The sequence below is a fragment of the Danio rerio genome, chromosome 4 (assembly GCF_052040795.2).
Source record: "Danio rerio strain M-AB ecotype USA chromosome 4, GRCz13ab, whole genome shotgun sequence".
Taxonomy (NCBI): domain Eukaryota; kingdom Metazoa; phylum Chordata; class Actinopteri; order Cypriniformes; family Danionidae; genus Danio; species Danio rerio.
Window position 1 is genome coordinate 62978754 of NC_141024.2, and position 19503 is coordinate 62998256.

General features: G+C 55.0%; 13 non-coding genes across 13 annotated transcripts; all 13 read left to right on the forward strand.

Annotated features, from left to right (window-relative positions):
• The first annotated feature begins 233 nt into the window (after nucleotides 1-233).
• On the forward strand, nucleotides 234-397 carry LOC141384111 (U1 spliceosomal RNA). Its single transcript, XR_015485967.1, has one exon. It is a non-coding gene; the product is annotated as a U1 spliceosomal RNA (small nuclear RNA).
• Nucleotides 398-1776: 1379 nt separating this feature from the next.
• Nucleotides 1777-1940, forward strand: LOC141384045 (U1 spliceosomal RNA). Its single transcript, XR_015485056.1, has one exon. It is a non-coding gene; the product is annotated as a U1 spliceosomal RNA (small nuclear RNA).
• A 1218-nt stretch (nucleotides 1941-3158) lies between these two features.
• LOC141384087 (U1 spliceosomal RNA) lies at nucleotides 3159-3322 on the forward strand. Its single transcript, XR_015485640.1, has one exon. It is a non-coding gene; the product is annotated as a U1 spliceosomal RNA (small nuclear RNA).
• A 1376-nt stretch (nucleotides 3323-4698) lies between these two features.
• On the forward strand, nucleotides 4699-4862 carry LOC141384112 (U1 spliceosomal RNA). Its single transcript, XR_015485980.1, has one exon. It is a non-coding gene; the product is annotated as a U1 spliceosomal RNA (small nuclear RNA).
• A 1218-nt stretch (nucleotides 4863-6080) lies between these two features.
• Nucleotides 6081-6244, forward strand: LOC141384088 (U1 spliceosomal RNA). The gene has a single exon (XR_015485651.1). It is a non-coding gene; the product is annotated as a U1 spliceosomal RNA (small nuclear RNA).
• Nucleotides 6245-7631: 1387 nt separating this feature from the next.
• LOC141384115 (U1 spliceosomal RNA) lies at nucleotides 7632-7795 on the forward strand. The gene has a single exon (XR_015486017.1). It is a non-coding gene; the product is annotated as a U1 spliceosomal RNA (small nuclear RNA).
• A 1390-nt stretch (nucleotides 7796-9185) lies between these two features.
• Nucleotides 9186-9349, forward strand: LOC141384095 (U1 spliceosomal RNA). The gene has a single exon (XR_015485741.1). It is a non-coding gene; the product is annotated as a U1 spliceosomal RNA (small nuclear RNA).
• A 1390-nt stretch (nucleotides 9350-10739) lies between these two features.
• Nucleotides 10740-10903, forward strand: LOC141384096 (U1 spliceosomal RNA). The gene has a single exon (XR_015485752.1). It is a non-coding gene; the product is annotated as a U1 spliceosomal RNA (small nuclear RNA).
• Nucleotides 10904-12282: 1379 nt separating this feature from the next.
• Nucleotides 12283-12446, forward strand: LOC141384046 (U1 spliceosomal RNA). Its single transcript, XR_015485069.1, has one exon. It is a non-coding gene; the product is annotated as a U1 spliceosomal RNA (small nuclear RNA).
• A 1203-nt stretch (nucleotides 12447-13649) lies between these two features.
• On the forward strand, nucleotides 13650-13813 carry LOC141384047 (U1 spliceosomal RNA). Its single transcript, XR_015485082.1, has one exon. It is a non-coding gene; the product is annotated as a U1 spliceosomal RNA (small nuclear RNA).
• Nucleotides 13814-15192: 1379 nt separating this feature from the next.
• Nucleotides 15193-15356, forward strand: LOC141384070 (U1 spliceosomal RNA). The gene has a single exon (XR_015485406.1). It is a non-coding gene; the product is annotated as a U1 spliceosomal RNA (small nuclear RNA).
• A 1389-nt stretch (nucleotides 15357-16745) lies between these two features.
• LOC141384121 (U1 spliceosomal RNA) lies at nucleotides 16746-16909 on the forward strand. The gene has a single exon (XR_015486102.1). It is a non-coding gene; the product is annotated as a U1 spliceosomal RNA (small nuclear RNA).
• A 1379-nt stretch (nucleotides 16910-18288) lies between these two features.
• On the forward strand, nucleotides 18289-18452 carry LOC141384048 (U1 spliceosomal RNA). The gene has a single exon (XR_015485094.1). It is a non-coding gene; the product is annotated as a U1 spliceosomal RNA (small nuclear RNA).
• The last annotated feature ends 1051 nt before the right edge of the window (nucleotides 18453-19503 follow it).

Consider the following 19503-nt stretch of genomic DNA (forward strand, 5'->3'; position numbering starts at 1 on the left):
GCCCCAACTGATGACAAAACACAGAGCAAGCATCTGGAGGAAGCTCAAACTCTTCATGCGTTGCCACAGTTACTAGCGAGTGGTTTGCAGGCACAGGCACGTCTGCTGCAAGTACAGCGCCGTCAGGAGACAGGGGTTGCTGGCCCATTCCCCATGCTCGGTGGCTGGGCATCACCGCCCTGGAGTACGGCCGATAGAAAACGGCGGCTGCCATTTGCGCCGCCCGGCAACTCATACTTACCTGGCAGGGGAGATACCATGATCAAGAAGCTGGTTCACCCAGGGCGAGGCTTGGCCATTGCACTCCGGCCACGCTGACCCCTGCGAATTCCCCAAATGTGGGAATCTCGACTGCATAATTTCTGGTAGTGGGGGACAGCGTTCGCGCTCTCCCCTGAGCACAGTGGTTCAAGACAGAGTTCAGGCGGTAGCGTCGGACCCGGCTGGAGCCAAGTGGTGCTCGCTGCAGAGCCATTTGAGGAGAGCTGAGCTCCAGCGAGGGGGAGCTTAAGCTTGAGCTCCACCTTTTTTGCACTTCTTCTACGAGTGATGTCACTGGGGGTAGGGTTAGGGGCGGGGTTGGTGTACGCATTAAAACAGCTTACAGGAGGAGGAGCGACAGCTCATGCTCCCCCTCGCTGGAGCTCAGCTCTCCTCAAATGGCTCTGCAGCGAGCACCCTCTCGCTGGAGCGGCGCTTCCCTCTCTTCCTTGTCCTTTGCCAAGCCTCTTTTGCTCCAGTAGAGCCGCGCGCGCCTGTGGAAGGCCTGCCCACCCGTCGCTAGAAGAGCCCGTTCTGACGCCGAAAACTACTCGAAAGGTCCCCCCTCAAAGCGGTTTGACCAGGTGAAGGAACACGCAAAGAGAGCCCCCGGTGGCTTTTGTCCGCCAAGCGAGTGTGCCCTGTGGAATGTCAGAATTTTATTTTTACCGGCCTGCCGCTGTTACTGACGGAACGAATGCAGACCGTGTGAAAGGTCATCATTTTATCTGCCATTAAGTAAGCGAACGCTTCGGCTCGGATCAGAGGTAACTTTGTTTCAAGAACTGCAATCTTTTGCAGACGTCTGTGGCGTTTTGGGCAGAGGGACGGTTCTAAACCAATCTGAACCAGAGGCAATTTCGCAGCCAGCCGTCGGTGGTTTCCCGTCCCAGGAATGTAAGGTGCTTGCAGCGGGAGGTTGTTTCGTTAGCGCTTCCGCTTCCGTCAGTGAAGTTCTTTTGCGGAACGTTTGTAGATCCCGTCGTCTTCTTCAAGCTATGTCGTTTGAGCACTGTGCTGATAGGCTGACGTAAGAAAACAGAACAAGGCAAGAGTGCAAAGCACGGAGCTCTAGGCAAAGGCGGTCCGAACCGCAGCAAAGCAGGAGGTCGACATGTCCAAATAGACCAAATCAGAAACTAAGCAGAGAAAAACGGCATCTGTAGAGAAAGAAAACAGATGGAGGAAAAGAAAGAAAGAACAGGAGGATCCCCTCCCCTCCCCCCATAGAGGGTCTGTTATCCCCAGATCGAGTGCGTCCGGTGGAATCCATGTGTTGGCAGCCCCAACTGATGACAAAACACAGAGCAAGCATCTGGAGGAAGCTCAAACTCTTCATGCGTTGCCACAGTTACTAGCGAGTGGTTTGCAGGCACAGGCACGTCTGCTGCAAGTACAGCGCCGTCAGGAGACAGGGGTTGCTGGCCCATTCCCCATGCTCGGTGGCTGGGCATCACCGCCCTGGAGTACGGCCGATAGAAAACGGCGGCTGCCATTTGCGCCGCCCGGCAACTCATACTTACCTGGCAGGGGAGATACCATGATCAAGAAGGTGGTTCACCCAGGGCGAGGCTTGGCCATTGCACTCCGGCCACGCTGACCCCTGCGAATTCCCCAAATGTGGGAATCTCGACTGCATAATTTCTGGTAGTGGGGGACTGCGTTCGCGCTCTCCCCTGAGCACAGTGGTTCAAGACAGAGTTCAGGCGGTAGCGTCGGACCCGGCTGGAGCCAAGTGGTGCTCGCTGCAGAGCCATTTGAGGAGAGCTGAGCTCCAGCGAGGGGGAGCTTAAGCTTGAGCTCCACCTTTTTTGCACTTCTTCTACGAGTGATGTCACTGGGGGTAGGGTAGTAGAGCCGCGCGTGCCTGTGGAAGGCCTGCCCACCCGTCGCTAGAAGAGCCCGTTCTGACGCCGAAAACTACTCGAAAGGTCCCCCCTCAAAGCGGTTTGACCAGGTGAAGGAACACGCAAAGAGAGCCCCCGGTGGCTTTTGTCCGCCAAGCGAGTGTGCCCTGTGGAATGTCAGAATTTTATTTTTACCGGCCTGCCGGTTACTGACGGAACGAATGCAGACCGTGTGAAAGGTCATCATTTTATCTGCCATTAAGTAAGCGAACGCTTCGGCTCGGATCAGAGGTAACTTTGTTTCAAGAACTGCAATCTTTTGCAGACGTCTGTGGCGTTTTGGGCAGAGGGACGGTTCTAAACCAATCTGAACCAGAGGCAATTTCGCAGCCAGCCGTCGGTGGTTTCCCGTCCCAGGAATGTAAGGTGCTTGCAGCGGGAGGTTGTTTCGTTAGCGCTTCCGCTTCCGTCAGTGAAGTTCTTTTGCGGAACGTTTGTAGATCCCGTCGTCTTCTTCAAGCTATGTCGTTTGAGCACTGTGCTGATAGGCTGACGTAAGAAAACAGGACACAAAACATACAAGGCAAGAGTGCAAAGCACGGAGCTCTAGGCAAAGGCGGTCCGAACCGCAGCAAAGCAGGAGGTCGACATGTCCAAATAGACCAAATCAGAAACTAAGCAGAGAAAAACGGCATCTGTAGAGAAAGAAAACAGATGGAGGAAAAGAAAGAAAGAACAGGAGGATCCCCTCCCCTCCCCCCATAGAGGGTCTGTTATCCCCAGATCGAGTGCGTCCGGTGGAATCCATGTGTTGGCAGCCCCAACTGATGACAAAACACAGAGCAAGCATCTGGAGGAAGCTCAAACTCTTCATGCGTTGCCACAGTTACTAGCGAGTGGTTTGCAGGCACAGGCACGTCTGCTGCAAGTACAGCGCCGTCAGGAGACAGGGGTTGCTGGCCCATTCCCCATGCTCGGTGGCTGGGCATCACCGCCCTGGAGTACAGCCGATAGAAAACGGCGGCTGCCATTTGCGCCGCCCGGCAACTCATACTTACCTGGCAGGGGAGATACCATGATCAAGAAGGTGGTTCACCCGGGGCGAGGCTTGGCCATTGCACTCCGGCCACGCTGACCCCTGCGAATTCCCCAAATGTGGGAATCTCGACTGCATAATTTCTGGTAGTGGGGGACTGCGTTCGCGCTCTCCCCTGAGCACAGTGGTTCAAGACAGAGTTCAGGCGGTAGCGTCGGACCCGGCTGGAGCCAAGTGGTGCTCGCTGCAGAGCCATTTGAGGAGAGCTGAGCTCCAGCGAGGGGGAGCTTAAGCTTGAGCTCCACCTTTTTTGCACTTCTTCTACGAGTGATGTCACTGGGGGTAGGGTTAGGGGCGGGGTTAGTGTACGCATTAAAACAGCTTACAGGAGGAGGAGCGACAGCTCATGCTCCCCCTCGCTGGAGCTCAGCTCTCCTCAAATGGCTCTGCAGCGAGCCCCTCTCGCTGGAGCGGCGCTTCCCTCTCTTCCTCGTCCTTTGCCAAGCCTCTTTTGCTCCAGTAGAGCCGCGCGCGCCTGTGGAAGGCCTGCCCACCCGTCGCTAGAAGAGCCCGTTCTGACGCCGAAAACTACTCGAAAGGTCCCCCCTCAAAGCGGTTTGACCAGGTGAAGGAACACGCAAAGAGAGCCCCCGGTGGCTTTTGTCCGCCAAGCGAGTGTGCCCTGTGGAATGTCAGAATTTTATTTTTACCGGCCTGCCGGTTACTGACGGAACGAATGCAGACCGTGTGAAAGGTCATCATTTTATCTGCCATTAAGTAAGCGAACGCTTCGGCTCGGATCAGAGGTAACTTTGTTTCAAGAACTGCAATCTTTTGCAGACGTCTGTGGCGTTTTGGGCAGAGGGACGGTTCTAAACCAATCTGAACCAGAGGCAATTTCGCAGCCAGCCGTCGGTGGTTTCCCGTCCCAGGAATGTAAGGTGCTTGCAGCGGGAGGTTGTTTCGTTAGCGCTTCCGCTTCCGTCAGTGAAGTTCTTTTGCGGAACGTTTGTAGATCCCGTCGTCTTCTTCAAGCTATGTCGTTTGAGCACTGTGCTGATAGGCTGACGTAAGAAAACAGAACAAGGCAAGAGTGCAAAGCACGGAGCTCTAGGCAAAGGCGGTCCGAACCGCAGCAAAGCAGGAGGTCGACATGTCCAAATAGACCAAATCAGAAACTAAGCAGAGAAAAACGGCATCTGTAGAGAAAGAAAACAGATGGAGGAAAAGAAAGAAAGAACAGGAGGATCCCCTCCCCTCCCCCCATAGAGGGTCTGTTATCCCCAGATCGAGTGCGTCCGGTGGAATCCATGTGTTGGCAGCCCCAACTGATGACAAAACACAGAGCAAGCATCTGGAGGAAGCTCAAACTCTTCATGCGTTGCCACAGTTACTAGCGAGTGGTTTGCAGGCACAGGCACGTCTGCTGCAAGTACAGCGCCGTCAGGAGACAGGGGTTGCTGGCCCATTCCCCATGCTCGGTGGCTGGGCATCACCGCCCTGGAGTACGGCCGATAGAAAACGGCGGCTGCCATTTGCGCCGCCCGGCAACTCATACTTACCTGGCAGGGGAGATACCATGATCAAGAAGCTGGTTCACCCAGGGCGAGGCTTGGCCATTGCACTCCGGCCACGCTGACCCCTGCGAATTCCCCAAATGTGGGAATCTCGACTGCATAATTTCTGGTAGTGGGGGACAGCGTTCGCGCTCTCCCCTGAGCACAGTGGTTCAAGACAGAGTTCAGGCGGTAGCGTCGGACCCGGCTGGAGCCAAGTGGTGCTCGCTGCAGAGCCATTTGAGGAGAGCTGAGCTCCAGCGAGGGGGAGCTTAAGCTTGAGCTCCACCTTTTTTGCACTTCTTCTACGAGTGATGTCACTGGGGGTAGGGTAGTAGAGCCGCGCGTGCCTGTGGAAGGCCTGCCCACCCGTCGCTAGAAGAGCCCGTTCTGACGCCGAAAACTACTCGAAAGGTCCCCCCTCAAAGCGGTTTGACCAGGTGAAGGAACACGCAAAGAGAGCCCCCGGTGGCTTTTGTCCGCCAAGCGAGTGTGCCCTGTGGAATGTCAGAATTTTATTTTTACCGGCCTGCCGGTTACTGACGGAACGAATGCAGACCGTGTGAAAGGTCATCATTTTATCTGCCATTAAGTAAGCGAACGCTTCGGCTCGGATCAGAGGTAACTTTGTTTCAAGAACTGCAATCTTTTGCAGACGTCTGTGGCGTTTTGGGCAGAGGGACGGTTCTAAACCAATCTGAACCAGAGGCAATTTCGCAGCCAGCCGTCGGTGGTTTCCCGTCCCAGGAATGTAAGGTGCTTGCAGCGGGAGGTTGTTTCGTTAGCGCTTCCGCTTCCGTCAGTGAAGTTCTTTTGCGGAACGTTTGTAGATCCCGTCGTCTTCTTCAAGCTATGTCGTTTGAGCACTGTGCTGATAGGCTGACGTAAGAAAACAGGACACAAAACATACAAGGCAAGAGTGCAAAGCACGGAGCTCTAGGCAAAGGCGGTCCGAACCGCAGCAAAGCAGGAGGTCGACATGTCCAAATAGACCAAATCAGAAACTAAGCAGAGAAAAACGGCATCTGTAGAGAAAGAAAACAGATGGAGGAAAAGAAAGAAAGAACAGGAGGATCCCCTCCCCTCCCCCCATAGAGGGTCTGTTATCCCCAGATCGAGTGCGTCCGGTGGAATCCATGTGTTGGCAGCCCCAACTGATGACAAAACACAGAGCAAGCATCTGGAGGAAGCTCAAACTCTTCATGCGTTGCCACAGTTACTAGCGAGTGGTTTGCAGGCACAGGCACGTCTGCTGCAAGTACAGCGCCGTCAGGAGACAGGGGTTGCTGGCCCATTCCCCATGCTCGGTGGCTGGGCATCACCGCCCTGGAGTACAGCCGATAGAAAACGGCGGCTGCCATTTGCGCCGCCCGGCAACTCATACTTACCTGGCAGGGGAGATACCATGATCAAGAAGGTGGTTCACCCGGGGCGAGGCTTGGCCATTGCACTCCGGCCACGCTGACCCCTGCGAATTCCCCAAATGTGGGAATCTCGACTGCATAATTTCTGGTAGTGGGGGACTGCGTTCGCGCTCTCCCCTGAGCACAGTGGTTCAAGACAGAGTTCAGGCGGTAGCGTCGGACCCGGCTGGAGCCAAGTGGTGCTCGCTGCAGAGCCATTTGAGGAGAGCTGAGCTCCAGCGAGGGGGAGCTTAAGCTTGAGCTCCACCTTTTTTGCACTTCTTCTACGAGTGATGTCACTGGGGGTAGGGTTAGGGGCGGGGTTAGTGTACGCATTAAAACAGCTTACAGGAGGAGGAGCGACAGCTCATGCTCCCCCTCGCTGGAGCTCAGCTCTCCTCAAATGGCTCTGCAGCGAGCCCCTCTCGCTGGAGCGGCGCTTCCCTCTCTTCCTCGTCCTTTGCCAAGCCTCTTTTGCTCCAGTAGAGCCGCGCGCGCCTGTGGAAGGCCTGCCCACCCGTCGCTAGAAGAGCCCGTTCTGACGCCGAAAACTACTCGAAAGGTCCCCCCTCAAAGCGGTTTGACCAGGTGAAGGAACACGCAAAGAGAGCCCCCGGTGGCTTTTGTCCGCCAAGCGAGTGTGCCCTGTGGAATGTCAGAATTTTATTTTTACCGGCCTGCCGGTTACTGACGGAACGAATGCAGACCGTGTGAAAGGTCATCATTTTATCTGCCATTAAGTAAGCGAACGCTTCGGCTCGGATCAGAGGTAACTTTGTTTCAAGAACTGCAATCTTTTGCAGACGTCTGTGGCGTTTTGGGCAGAGGGACGGTTCTAAACCAATCTGAACCAGAGGCAATTTCGCAGCCAGCCGTCGGTGGTTTCCCGTCCCAGGAATGTAAGGTGCTTGCAGCGGGAGGTTGTTTCGTTAGCGCTTCCGCTTCCGTCAGTGAAGTTCTTTTGCGGAACGTTTGTAGATCCCGTCGTCTTCTTCAAGCTATGTCGTTTGAGCACTGTGCTGATAGGCTGACGTAAGAAAACAGGACACAAAACATACAAGGCAAGAGTGCAAAGCACGGAGCTCTAGGCAAAGGCGGTCCGAACCGCAGCAAAGCAGGAGGTCGACATGTCCAAATAGACCAAATCAGAAACTAAGCAGAGAAAAACGGCATCTGTAGAGAAAGAAAACAGATGGAGGAAAAGAAAGAAAGAACAGGAGGATCCCCTCCCCTCCCCCCATAGAGGGTCTGTTATCCCCAGATCGAGTGCGTCCGGTGGAATCCATGTGTTGGCAGCCCCAACTGATGACAAAACACAGAGCAAGCATCTGGAGGAAGCTCAAACTCTTCATGCGTTGCCACAGTTACTAGCGAGTGGTTTGCAGGCACAGGCACGTCTGCTGCAAGTACAGCGCCGTCAGGAGACAGGGGTTGCTGGCCCATTCCCCATGCTCGGTGGCTGGGCATCACCGCCCTGGAGTACGGCCGATAGAAAACGGCGGCTGCCATTTGCGCCGCCCGGCAACTCTTACTTACCTGGCAGGGGAGATACCATGATCAAGAAGGTGGTTCACCCAGGGCGAGGCTTGGCCATTGCACTCCGGCCTCGCTGACCCCTGCGAATTCCCCAAATGTGGGAATCTCGACTGCATAATTTCTGGTAGTGGGGGACTGCGTTCGCGCTCTCCCCTGAGCACAGTGGTTCAAGACAGAGTTCAGGCGGTAGCGTCGGACCTGGCTGGAGCCAAGTGGTGCTCGCTGCAGAGCCATTTGAGGAGAGCTGAGCTCCAGCGAGGGGGAGCTTAAGCTTGAGCTCCACCTTTTTTGCACTTCTTCTACGAGTGATGTCACTGGGGGTAGGGTTAGGGGCGGGGTTGGTGTACGCATTAAAACAGCTTACAGGAGGAGGAGCGACAGCTCATGCTCCCCCTCGCTGGAGCTCAGCTCTCCTCAAATGGCTCTGCAGCGAGCACCCTCTCGCTGGAGCGGCGCTTCCCTCTCTTCCTCGTCCTTTGCCAAGCCTCTTTTGCTCCAGTAGAGCCGCGCGCGCCTGTGGAAGGCCTGCCCACCCGTCGCTAGAAGAGCCCGTTCTGACGCCGAAAACTACTCGAAAGGTCCCCCCTCAAAGCGGTTTGACCAGGTGAAGGAACATGCAAAGAGAGCCCCCGGTGGCTTTTGTCCGCCAAGCGAGTGTGCCCTGTGGAATGTCAGAATTTTATTTTTACCGGCCTGCCGCTGTTACTGACGGAACGAATGCAGACCGTGTGAAAGGTCATCATTTTATCTGCCATTAAGTAAGCGAACGCTTCGGCTCGGATCAGAGGTAACTTTGTTTCAAGAACTGCAATCTTTTGCAGACGTCTGTGGCGTTTTGGGCAGAGGGACGGTTCTAAACCAATCTGAACCAGAGGCAATTTCGCAGCCAGCCGTCGGTGGTTTCCCGTCCCAGGAATGTAAGGTGCTTGCAGCGGGAGGTTGTTTCGTTAGCGCTTCCGCTTCCGTCAGTGAAGTTCTTTTGCGGAACGTTTGTAGATCCCGTCGTCTTCTTCAAGCTATGTCGTTTGAGCACTGTGCTGATAGGCTGACGTAAGAAAACAGGACACAAAACATACAAGGCAAGAGTGCAAAGCACGGAGCTCTAGGCAAAGGCGGTCCGAACCGCAGCAAAGCAGGAGGTCGACATGTCCAAATAGACCAAATCAGAAACTAAGCAGAGAAAAACGGCATCTGTAGAGAAAGAAAACAGATGGAGGAAAAGAAAGAAAGAACAGGAGGATCCCCTCCCCTCCCCCCATAGAGGGTCTGTTATCCCCAGATCGAGTGCGTCCGGTGGAATCCATGTGTTGGCAGCCCCAACTGATGACAAAACACAGAGCAAGCATCTGGAGGAAGCTCAAACTCTTCATGCGTTGCCACAGTTACTAGCGAGTGGTTTGCAGGCACAGGCACGTCTGCTGCAAGTACAGCGCCGTCAGGAGACAGGGGTTGCTGGCCCATTCCCCATGCTCGGTGGCTGGGCATCACCGCCCTGGAGTACGGCCGATAGAAAACGGCGGCTGCCATTTGCGCCGCCCGGCAACTCATACTTACCTGGCAGGGGAGATACCATGATCAAGAAGGTGGTTCACCCAGGGCGAGGCTTGGCCATTGCACTCCGGCCACGCTGACTCCTGCGAATTCCCCAAATGTGGGAATCTCGACTGCATAATTTCTGGTAGTGGGGGACTGCGTTCGCGCTCTCCCCTGAGCACAGTGGTTCAAGACAGAGTTCAGGCGGTAGCGTCGGACCCGGCTGGAGCCAAGTGGTGCTCGCTGCAGAGCCATTTGAGGAGAGCTGAGCTCCAGCGAGGGGGAGCTTAAGCTTGAGCTCCACCTTTTTTGCACTTCTTCTACGAGTGATGTCACTGGGGGTAGGGTTAGGGGCGGGGTTGGTGTACGCATTAAAACAGCTTACAGGAGGAGGAGCGACAGCTCATGCTCCCCCTCGCTGGAGCTCAGCTCTCCTCAAATGGCTCTGCAGCGAGCACCCTCTCGCTGGAGCGGCGCTTCCCTCTCTTCCTCGTCCTTTGCCAAGCCTCTTTTGCTCCAGTAGAGCCGCGCGCGCCTGTGGAAGGCCTGCCCACCCGTCGCTAGAAGAGCCCGTTCTGACGCCGAAAACTACTCGAAAGGTCCCCCCTCAAAGCGGTTTGACCAGGTGAAGGAACATGCAAAGAGAGCCCCCGGTGGCTTTTGTCCGCCAAGCGAGTGTGCCCTGTGGAATGTCAGAATTTTATTTTTACCGGCCTGCCGCTGTTACTGACGGAACGAATGCAGACCGTGTGAAAGGTCATCATTTTATCTGCCATTAAGTAAGCGAACGCTTCGGCTCGGATCAGAGGTAACTTTGTTTCAAGAACTGCAATCTTTTGCAGACGTCTGTGGCGTTTTGGGCAGAGGGACGGTTCTAAACCAATCTGAACCAGAGGCAATTTCGCAGCCAGCCGTCGGTGGTTTCCCGTCCCAGGAATGTAAGGTGCTTGCAGCGGGAGGTTGTTTCGTTAGCGCTTCCGCTTCCGTCAGTGAAGTTCTTTTGCGGAACGTTTGTAGATCCCGTCGTCTTCTTCAAGCTATGTCGTTTGAGCACTGTGCTGATAGGCTGACGTAAGAAAACAGGACACAAAACATACAAGGCAAGAGTGCAAAGCACGGAGCTCTAGGCAAAGGCGGTCCGAACCGCAGCAAAGCAGGAGGTCGACATGTCCAAATAGACCAAATCAGAAACTAAGCAGAGAAAAACGGCATCTGTAGAGAAAGAAAACAGATGGAGGAAAAGAAAGAAAGAACAGGAGGATCCCCTCCCCTCCCCCCATAGAGGGTCTGTTATCCCCAGATCGAGTGCGTCCGGTGGAATCCATGTGTTGGCAGCCCCAACTGATGACAAAACACAGAGCAAGCATCTGGAGGAAGCTCAAACTCTTCATGCGTTGCCACAGTTACTAGCGAGTGGTTTGCAGGCACAGGCACGTCTGCTGCAAGTACAGCGCCGTCAGGAGACAGGGGTTGCTGGCCCATTCCCCATGCTCGGTGGCTGGGCATCACCGCCCTGGAGTACGGCCGATAGAAAACGGCGGCTGCCATTTGCGCCGCCCGGCAACTCATACTTACCTGGCAGGGGAGATACCATGATCAAGAAGGTGGTTCACCCAGGGCGAGGCTTGGCCATTGCACTCCGGCCACGCTGACTCCTGCGAATTCCCCAAATGTGGGAATCTCGACTGCATAATTTCTGGTAGTGGGGGACTGCGTTCGCGCTCTCCCCTGAGCACAGTGGTTCAAGACAGAGTTCAGGCGGTAGCGTCGGACCCGGCTGGAGCCAAGTGGTGCTCGCTGCAGAGCCATTTGAGGAGAGCTGAGCTCCAGCGAGGGGGAGCTTAAGCTTGAGCTCCACCTTTTTTGCACTTCTTCTACGAGTGATGTCACTGGGGGTAGGGTTAGGGGCGGGGTTGGTGTACGCATTAAAACAGCTTACAGGAGGAGGAGCGACAGCTCATGCTCCCCCTCGCTGGAGCTCAGCTCTCCTCAAATGGCTCTGCAGCGAGCACCCTCTCGCTGGAGCGGCGCTTCCCTCTCTTCCTCGTCCTTTGCCAAGCCTCTTTTGCTCCAGTAGAGCCGCGCGCGCCTGTGGAAGGCCTGCCCACCCGTCGCTAGAAGAGCCCGTTCTGACGCCGAAAACTACTCGAAAGGTCCCCCCTCAAAGCGGTTTGACCAGGTGAAGGAACACGCAAAGAGAGCCCCCGGTGGCTTTTGTCCGCCAAGCGAGTGTGCCCTGTGGAATGTCAGAATTTTATTTTTACCGGCCTGCCGCTGTTACTGACGGAACGAATGCAGACCGTGTGAAAGGTCATCATTTTATCTGCCATTAAGTAAGCGAACGCTTCGGCTCGGATCAGAGGTAACTTTGTTTCAAGAACTGCAATCTTTTGCAGACGTCTGTGGCGTTTTGGGCAGAGGGACGGTTCTAAACCAATCTGAACCAGAGGCAATTTCGCATCCAGCCGTCGGTGGTTTCCCGTCCCAGGAATGTAAGGTGCTTGCAGCGGGAGGTTGTTTCGTTAGCGCTTCCGCTTCCGTCAGTGAAGTTCTTTTGCGGAACGTTTGTAGATCCCGTCGTCTTCTTCAAGCTATGTCGTTTGAGCACTGTGCTGATAGGCTGACGTAAGAAAACAGAACAAGGCAAGAGTGCAAAGCACGGAGCTCTAGGCAAAGGCGGTCCGAACCGCAGCAAAGCAGGAGGTCGACATGTCCAAATAGACCAAATCAGAAACTAAGCAGAGAAAAACGGCATCTGTAGAGAAAGAAAACAGATGGAGGAAAAGAAAGAAAGAACAGGAGGATCCCCTCCCCTCCCCCCATAGAGGGTCTGTTATCCCCAGATCGAGTGCGTCCGGTGGAATCCATGTGTTGGCAGCCCCAACTGATGACAAAACACAGAGCAAGCATCTGGAGGAAGCTCAAACTCTTCATGCGTTGCCACAGTTACTAGCGAGTGGTTTGCAGGCACAGGCACGTCTGCTGCAAGTACAGCGCCGTCAGGAGACAGGGGTTGCTGGCCCATTCCCCATGCTCGGTGGCTGGGCATCACCGCCCTGGAATACGGCCGATAGAAAACGGCGGCTGCCATTTGCGCCGCCCGGCAACTCATACTTACCTGGCAGGGGAGATACCATGATCAAGAAGGTGGTTCACCCAGGGCGAGGCTTGGCCATTGCACTCCGGCCACGCTGACCCCTGCGAATTCCCCAAATGTGGGAATCTCGACTGCATAATTTCTGGTAGTGGGGGACTGCGTTCGCGCTCTCCCCTGAGCACAGTGGTTCAAGACAGAGTTCAGGCGATAGCGTCGGACCCGGCTGGAGCCAAGTGGTGCTCGCTGCAGAGCCATTTGAGGAGAGCTGAGCTCCAGCGAGGGGAAGCTTGAGCTCCACCTTTTTTGCACTTCTTCTACGAGTGATGTCACTGGGGGTAGGGTAGTAGAGCCGCGCGTGCCTGTGGAAGGCCTGCCCACCCGTCGCTAGAAGAGCCCGTTCTGACGCCGAAAACTACTCGAAAGGTCCCCCCTCAAAGCGGTTTGACCAGGTGAAGGAACACGCAAAGAGAGCCCCCGGTGGCTTTTGTCCGCCAAGCGAGTGTGCCCTGTGGAATGTCAGAATTTTATTTTTACCGGCCTGCCGCTGTTACTGACGGAACGAATGCAGACCGTGTGAAAGGTCATCATTTTATCTGCCATTAAGTAAGCGAACGCTTCGGCTCGGATCAGAGGTAACTTTGTTTCAAGAACTGCAATCTTTTGCAGACGTCTGTGGCGTTTTGGGCAGAGGGACGGTTCTAAACCAATCTGAACCAGAGGCAATTTCGCAGCCAGCCGTCGGTGGTTTCCCGTCCCAGGAATGTAAGGTGCTTGCAGCGGGAGGTTGTTTCGTTAGCGCTTCCGCTTCCGTCAGTGAAGTTCTTTTGCGGAACGTTTGTAGATCCCGTCGTCTTCTTCAAGCTATGTCGTTTGAGCACTGTGCTGATAGGCTGACGTAAGAAAACAGAACAAGGCAAGAGTGCAAAGCACGGAGCTCTAGGCAAAGGCGGTCCGAACCGCAGCAAAGCAGGAGGTCGACATGTCCAAATAGACCAAATCAGAAACTAAGCAGAGAAAAACGGCATCTGTAGAGAAAGAAAACAGATGGAGGAAAAGAAAGAAAGAACAGGAGGATCCCCTCCCCTCCCCCCATAGAGGGTCTGTTATCCCCAGATCGAGTGCGTCCGGTGGAATCCATGTGTTGGCAGCCCCAACTGATGACAAAACACAGAGCAAGCATCTGGAGGAAGCTCAAACTCTTCATGCGTTGCCACAGTTACTAGCGAGTGGTTTGCAGGCACAGGCACGTCTGCTGCAAGTACAGCGCCGTCAGGAGACAGGGGTTGCTGGCCCATTCCCCATGCTCGGTGGCTGGGCATCACCGCCCTGGAATACGGCCGATAGAAAACGGCGGCTGCCATTTGCGCCGCCCGGCAACTCATACTTACCTGGCAGGGGAGATACCATGATCAAGAAGGTGGTTCACCCAGGGCGAGGCTTGGCCATTGCACTCCGGCCACGCTGACCCCTGCGAATTCCCCAAATGTGGGAATCTCGACTGCATAATTTCTGGTAGTGGGGGACTGCGTTCGCGCTCTCCCCTGAGCACAGTGGTTCAAGACAGAGTTCAGGCGATAGCGTCGGACCCGGCTGGAGCCAAGTGGTGCTCGCTGCAGGGCCATTTGAGGAGAGCTGAGCTCCAGCGAGGGGGAGCTTAAGCTTGAGCTCCACCTTTTTTGCACTTCTTCTACGAGTGATGTCACTGGGGGTAGGGTTAGGGGCGGGGTTGGTGTACGCATTAAAACAGCTTACAGGAGGAGGAGCGACAGCTCATGCTCCCCCTCGCTGGAGCTCAGCTCTCCTCAAATGGCTCTGCAGCGAGCACCCTCTCGCTGGAGCGGCGCTTCCCTCTCTTCCTCGTCCTTTGCCAAGCCTCTTTTGCTCCAGTAGAGCCGCGCGCGCCTGTGGAAGGCCTGCCCACCCGTCGCTAGAAGAGCCCGTTCTGACGCCGAAAACTACTCGAAAGGTCCCCCCTCAAAGCGGTTTGACCAGGTGAAGGAACACGCAAAGAGAGCCCCCGGTGGCTTTTGTCCGCCAAGCGAGTGTGCCCTGTGGAATGTCAGAATTTTATTTTTACCGGCCTGCCGCTGTTACTGACGGAACGAATGCAGACCGTGTGAAAGGTCATCATTTTATCTGCCATTAAGTAAGCGAACGCTTCGGCTCGGATCAGAGGTAACTTTGTTTCAAGAACTGCAATCTTTTGCAGACGTCTGTGGCGTTTTGGGCAGAGGGACGGTTCTAAACCAATCTGAACCAGAGGCAATTTCGCAGCCAGCCGTCGGTGGTTTCCCGTCCCAGGAATGTAAGGTGCTTGCAGCGGGAGGTTGTTTCGTTAGCGCTTCCGCTTCCGTCAGTGAAGTTCTTTTGCGGAACGTTTGTAGATCCCGTCGTCTTCTTCAAGCTATGTCGTTTGAGCACTGTGCTGATAGGCTGACGTAAGAAAACAGAACAAGGCAAGAGTGCAAAGCACGGAGCTCTAGGCAAAGGCGGTCCGAACCGCAGCAAAGCAGGAGGTCGACATGTCCAAATAGACCAAATCAGAAACTAAGCAGAGAAAAACGGCATCTGTAGAGAAAGAAAACAGATGGAGGAAAAGAAAGAAAGAACAGGAGGATCCCCTCCCCTCCCCCCATAGAGGGTCTGTTATCCCCAGATCGAGTGCGTCCGGTGGAATCCATGTGTTGGCAGCCCCAACTGATGACAAAACACAGAGCAAGCATCTGGAGGAAGCTCAAACTCTTCATGCGTTGCCACAGTTACTAGCGAGTGGTTTGCAGGCACAGGCACGTCTGCTGCAAGTACAGCGCCGTCAGGAGACAGGGGTTGCTGGCCCATTCCCCATGCTCGGTGGCTGGGCATCACCGCCCTGGAGTACAGCCGATAGAAAACGGCGGCTGCCATTTGCGCCGCCCGGCAACTCATACTTACCTGGCAGGGGAGATACCATGATCAAGAAGGTGGTTCACCCGGGGTGAGGCTTGGCCATTGCACTCCGGCCACGCTGACCCCTGCGAATTCCCCAAATGTGGGAATCTCGACTGCATAATTTCTGGTAGTGGGGGACTGCGTTCGCGCTCTCCCCTGAGCACAGTGGTTCAAGACAGAGTTCAGGCGGTAGCGTCGGACCCGGCTGGAGCCAAGTGGTGCTCGCTGCAGAGCCATTTGAGGAGAGCTGAGCTCCAGCGAGGGGGAGCTTAAGCTTGAGCTCCACCTTTTTTGCACTTCTTCTACGAGTGATGTCACTGGGGGTAGGGTTAGGGGCGGGGTTAGTGTACGCATTAAAACAGCTTACAGGAGGAGGAGCGACAGCTCATGCTCCCCCTCGCTGGAGCTCAGCTCTCCTCAAATGGCTCTGCAGCGAGCCCCTCTCGCTGGAGCGGCGCTTCCCTCTCTTCCTCGTCCTTTGCCAAGCCTCTTTTGCTCCAGTAGAGCCGCGCGCGCCTGTGGAAGGCCTGCCCACCCGTCGCTAGAAGAGCCCGTTCTGACGCCGAAAACTACTCGAAAGGTCCCCCCTCAAAGCGGTTTGACCAGGTGAAGGAACACGCAAAGAGAGCCCCCGGTGGCTTTTGTCCGCCAAGCGAGTGTGCCCTGTGGAATGTCAGAATTTTATTTTTACCGGCCTGCCGCTGTTACTGACGGAACGAATGCAGACCGTGTGAAAGGTCATCATTTTATCTGCCATTAAGTAAGCGAACGCTTCGGCTCGGATCAGAGGTAACTTTGTTTCAAGAACTGCAATCTTTTGCAGACGTCTGTGGCGTTTTGGGCAGAGGGACGGTTCTAAACCAATCTGAACCAGAGGCAATTTCGCAGCCAGCCGTCGGTGGTTTCCCGTCCCAGGAATGTAAGGTGCTTGCAGCGGGAGGTTGTTTCGTTAGCGCTTCCGCTTCCGTCAGTGAAGTTCTTTTGCGGAACGTTTGTAGATCCCGTCGTCTTCTTCAAGCTATGTCGTTTGAGCACTGTGCTGATAGGCTGACGTAAGAAAACAGGACACAAAACATACAAGGCAAGAGTGCAAAGCACGGAGCTCTAGGCAAAGGCGGTCCGAACCGCAGCAAAGCAGGAGGTCGACATGTCCAAATAGACCAAATCAGAAACTAAGCAGAGAAAAACGGCATCTGTAGAGAAAGAAAACAGATGGAGGAAAAGAAAGAAAGAACAGGAGGATCCCCTCCCCTCCCCCCATAGAGGGTCTGTTATCCCCAGATCGAGTGCGTCCGGTGGAATCCATGTGTTGGCAGCCCCAACTGATGACAAAACACAGAGCAAGCATCTGGAGGAAGCTCAAACTCTTCATGCGTTGCCACAGTTACTAGCGAGTGGTTTGCAGGCACAGGCACGTCTGCTGCAAGTACAGCGCCGTCAGGAGACAGGGGTTGCTGGCCCATTCCCCATGCTCGGTGGCTGGGCATCACCGCCCTGGAGTACGGCCGATAGAAAACGGCGGCTGCCATTTGCGCCGCCCGGCAACTCTTACTTACCTGGCAGGGGAGATACCATGATCAAGAAGGTGGTTCACCCAGGGCGAGGCTTGGCCATTGCACTCCGGCCACGCTGACTCCTGCGAATTCCCCAAATGTGGGAATCTCGACTGCATAATTTCTGGTAGTGGGGGACTGCGTTCGCGCTCTCCCCTGAGCACAGTGGTTCAAGACAGAGTTCAGGCGGTAGCGTTGGACCCGGCTGGAGCCAAGTGGTGCTCGCTGCAGAGCCATTTGAGGAGAGCTGAGCTCCAGCGAGGGGGAGCTTAAGCTTGAGCTCCACCTTTTTTGCACTTCTTCTACGAGTGATGTCACTGGGGGTAGGGTTAGGGGCGGGGTTGGTGTACGCATTAAAACAGCTTACAGGAGGAGGAGCGACAGCTCATGCTCCCCCTCGCTGGAGCTCAGCTCTCCTCAAATGGCTCTGCAGCGAGCACCCTCTCGCTGGAGCGGCGCTTCCCTCTCTTCCTCGTCCTTTGCCAAGCCTCTTTTGCTCCAGTAGAGCCGCGCGCGCCTGTGGAAGGCCTGCCCACCCGTCGCTAGAAGAGCCCGTTCTGACGCCGAAAACTACTCGAAAGGTCCCCCCTCAAAGCGGTTTGACCAGGTGAAGGAACACGCAAAGAGAGCCCCCGGTGGCTTTTGTCCGCCAAGCGAGTGTGCCCTGTGGAATGTCAGAATTTTATTTTTACCGGCCTGCCGCTGTTACTGACGGAACGAATGCAGACCGTGTGAAAGGTCATCATTTTATCTGCCATTAAGTAAGCGAACGCTTCGGCTCGGATCAGAGGTAACTTTGTTTCAAGAACTGCAATCTTTTGCAGACGTCTGTGGCGTTTTGGGCAGAGGGACGGTTCTAAACCAATCTGAACCAGAGGCAATTTCGCAGCCAGCCGTCGGTGGTTTCCCGTCCCAGGAATGTAAGGTGCTTGCAGCGGGAGGTTGTTTCGTTAGCGCTTCCGCTTCCGTCAGTGAAGTTCTTTTGCGGAACGTTTGTAGATCCCGTCGTCTTCTTCAAGCTATGTCGTTTGAGCACTGTGCTGATAGGCTGACGTAAGAAAACAGAACAAGGCAAGAGTGCAAAGCACGGAGCTCTAGGCAAAGGCGGTCCGAACCGCAGCAAAGCAGGAGGTCGACATGTCCAAATAGACCAAATCAGAAACTAAGCAGAGAAAAACGGCATCTGTAGAGAAAGAAAACAGATGGAGGAAAAGAAAGAAAGAACAGGAGGATCCCCTCCCCTCCCCCCATAGAGGGTCTGTTATCCCCAGATCGAGTGCGTCCGGTGGAATCCATGTGTTGGCAGCCCCAACTGATGACAAAACACAGAGCAAGCATCTGGAGGAAGCTCAAACTCTTCATGCGTTGCCACAGTTACTAGCGAGTGGTTTGCAGGCACAGGCACGTCTGCTGCAAGTACAGCGCCGTCAGGAGACAGGGGTTGCTGGCCCATTCCCCATGCTCGGTGGCTGGGCATCACCGCCCTGGAGTACGGCCGATAGAAAACGGCGGCTGCCATTTGCGCCGCCCGGCAACTCATACTTACCTGGCAGGGGAGATACCATGATCAAGAAGGTGGTTCACCCAGGGCGAGGCTTGGCCATTGCACTCCGGCCACGCTGACCCCTGCGAATTCCCCAAATGTGGGAATCTCGACTGCATAATTTCTGGTAGTGGGGGACTGCGTTCGCGCTCTCCCCTGAGCACAGTGGTTCAAGACAGAGTTCAGGCGATAGCGTCGGACCCGGCTGGAGCCAAGTGGTGCTCGCTGGAGAGCCATTTGAGGAGAGCTGAGCTCCAGCGAGGGGAAGCTTGAGCTCCACCTTTTTTGCACTTCTTCTACGAGTGATGTCACTGGGGGTAGGGTAGTAGAGCCGCGCGTGCCTGTGGAAGGCCTGCCCACCCGTCGCTAGAAGAGCCCGTTCTGACGCCGAAAACTACTCGAAAGGTCCCCCCTCAAAGCGGTTTGACCAGGTGAAGGAACACGCAAAGAGAGCCCCCGGTGGCTTTTGTCCGCCAAGCGAGTGTGCCCTGTGGAATGTCAGAATTTTATTTTTACCGGCCTGCCGCTGTTACTGACGGAACGAATGCAGACCGTGTGAAAGGTCATCATTTTATCTGCCATTAAGTAAGCGAACGCTTCGGCTCGGATCAGAGGTAACTTTGTTTCAAGAACTGCAATCTTTTGCAGACGTCTGTGGCGTTTTGGGCAGAGGGACGGTTCTAAACCAATCTGAACCAGAGGCAATTTCGCAGCCAGCCGTCGGTGGTTTCCCGTCCCAGGAATGTAAGGTGCTTGCAGCGGGAGGTTGTTTCGTTAGCGCTTCCGCTTCCGTCAGTGAAGTTCTTTTGCGGAACGTTTGTAGATCCCGTCGTCTTCTTCAAGCTATGTCGTTTGAGCACTGTGCTGATAGGCTGACGTAAGAAAACAGGACACAAAACATACAAGGCAAGAGTGCAAAGCACGGAGCTCTAGGCAAAGGCGGTCCGAACCGCAGCAAAGCAGGAGGTCGACATGTCCAAATAGACCAAATCAGAAACTAAGCAGAGAAAAACGGCATCTGTAGAGAAAGAAAACAGATGGAGGAAAGAAAAGAAAGAAAGAACAGGAGGATCCCCTCCCCTCCCCCCATAGAGGGTCTGTTATCCCCAGATCGAGTGCGTCCGGTGGAATCCATGTGTTGGCAGCCCCAACTGATGACAAAACACAGAGCAAGCATCTGGAGGAAGCTCAAACTCTTCATGCGTTGCCA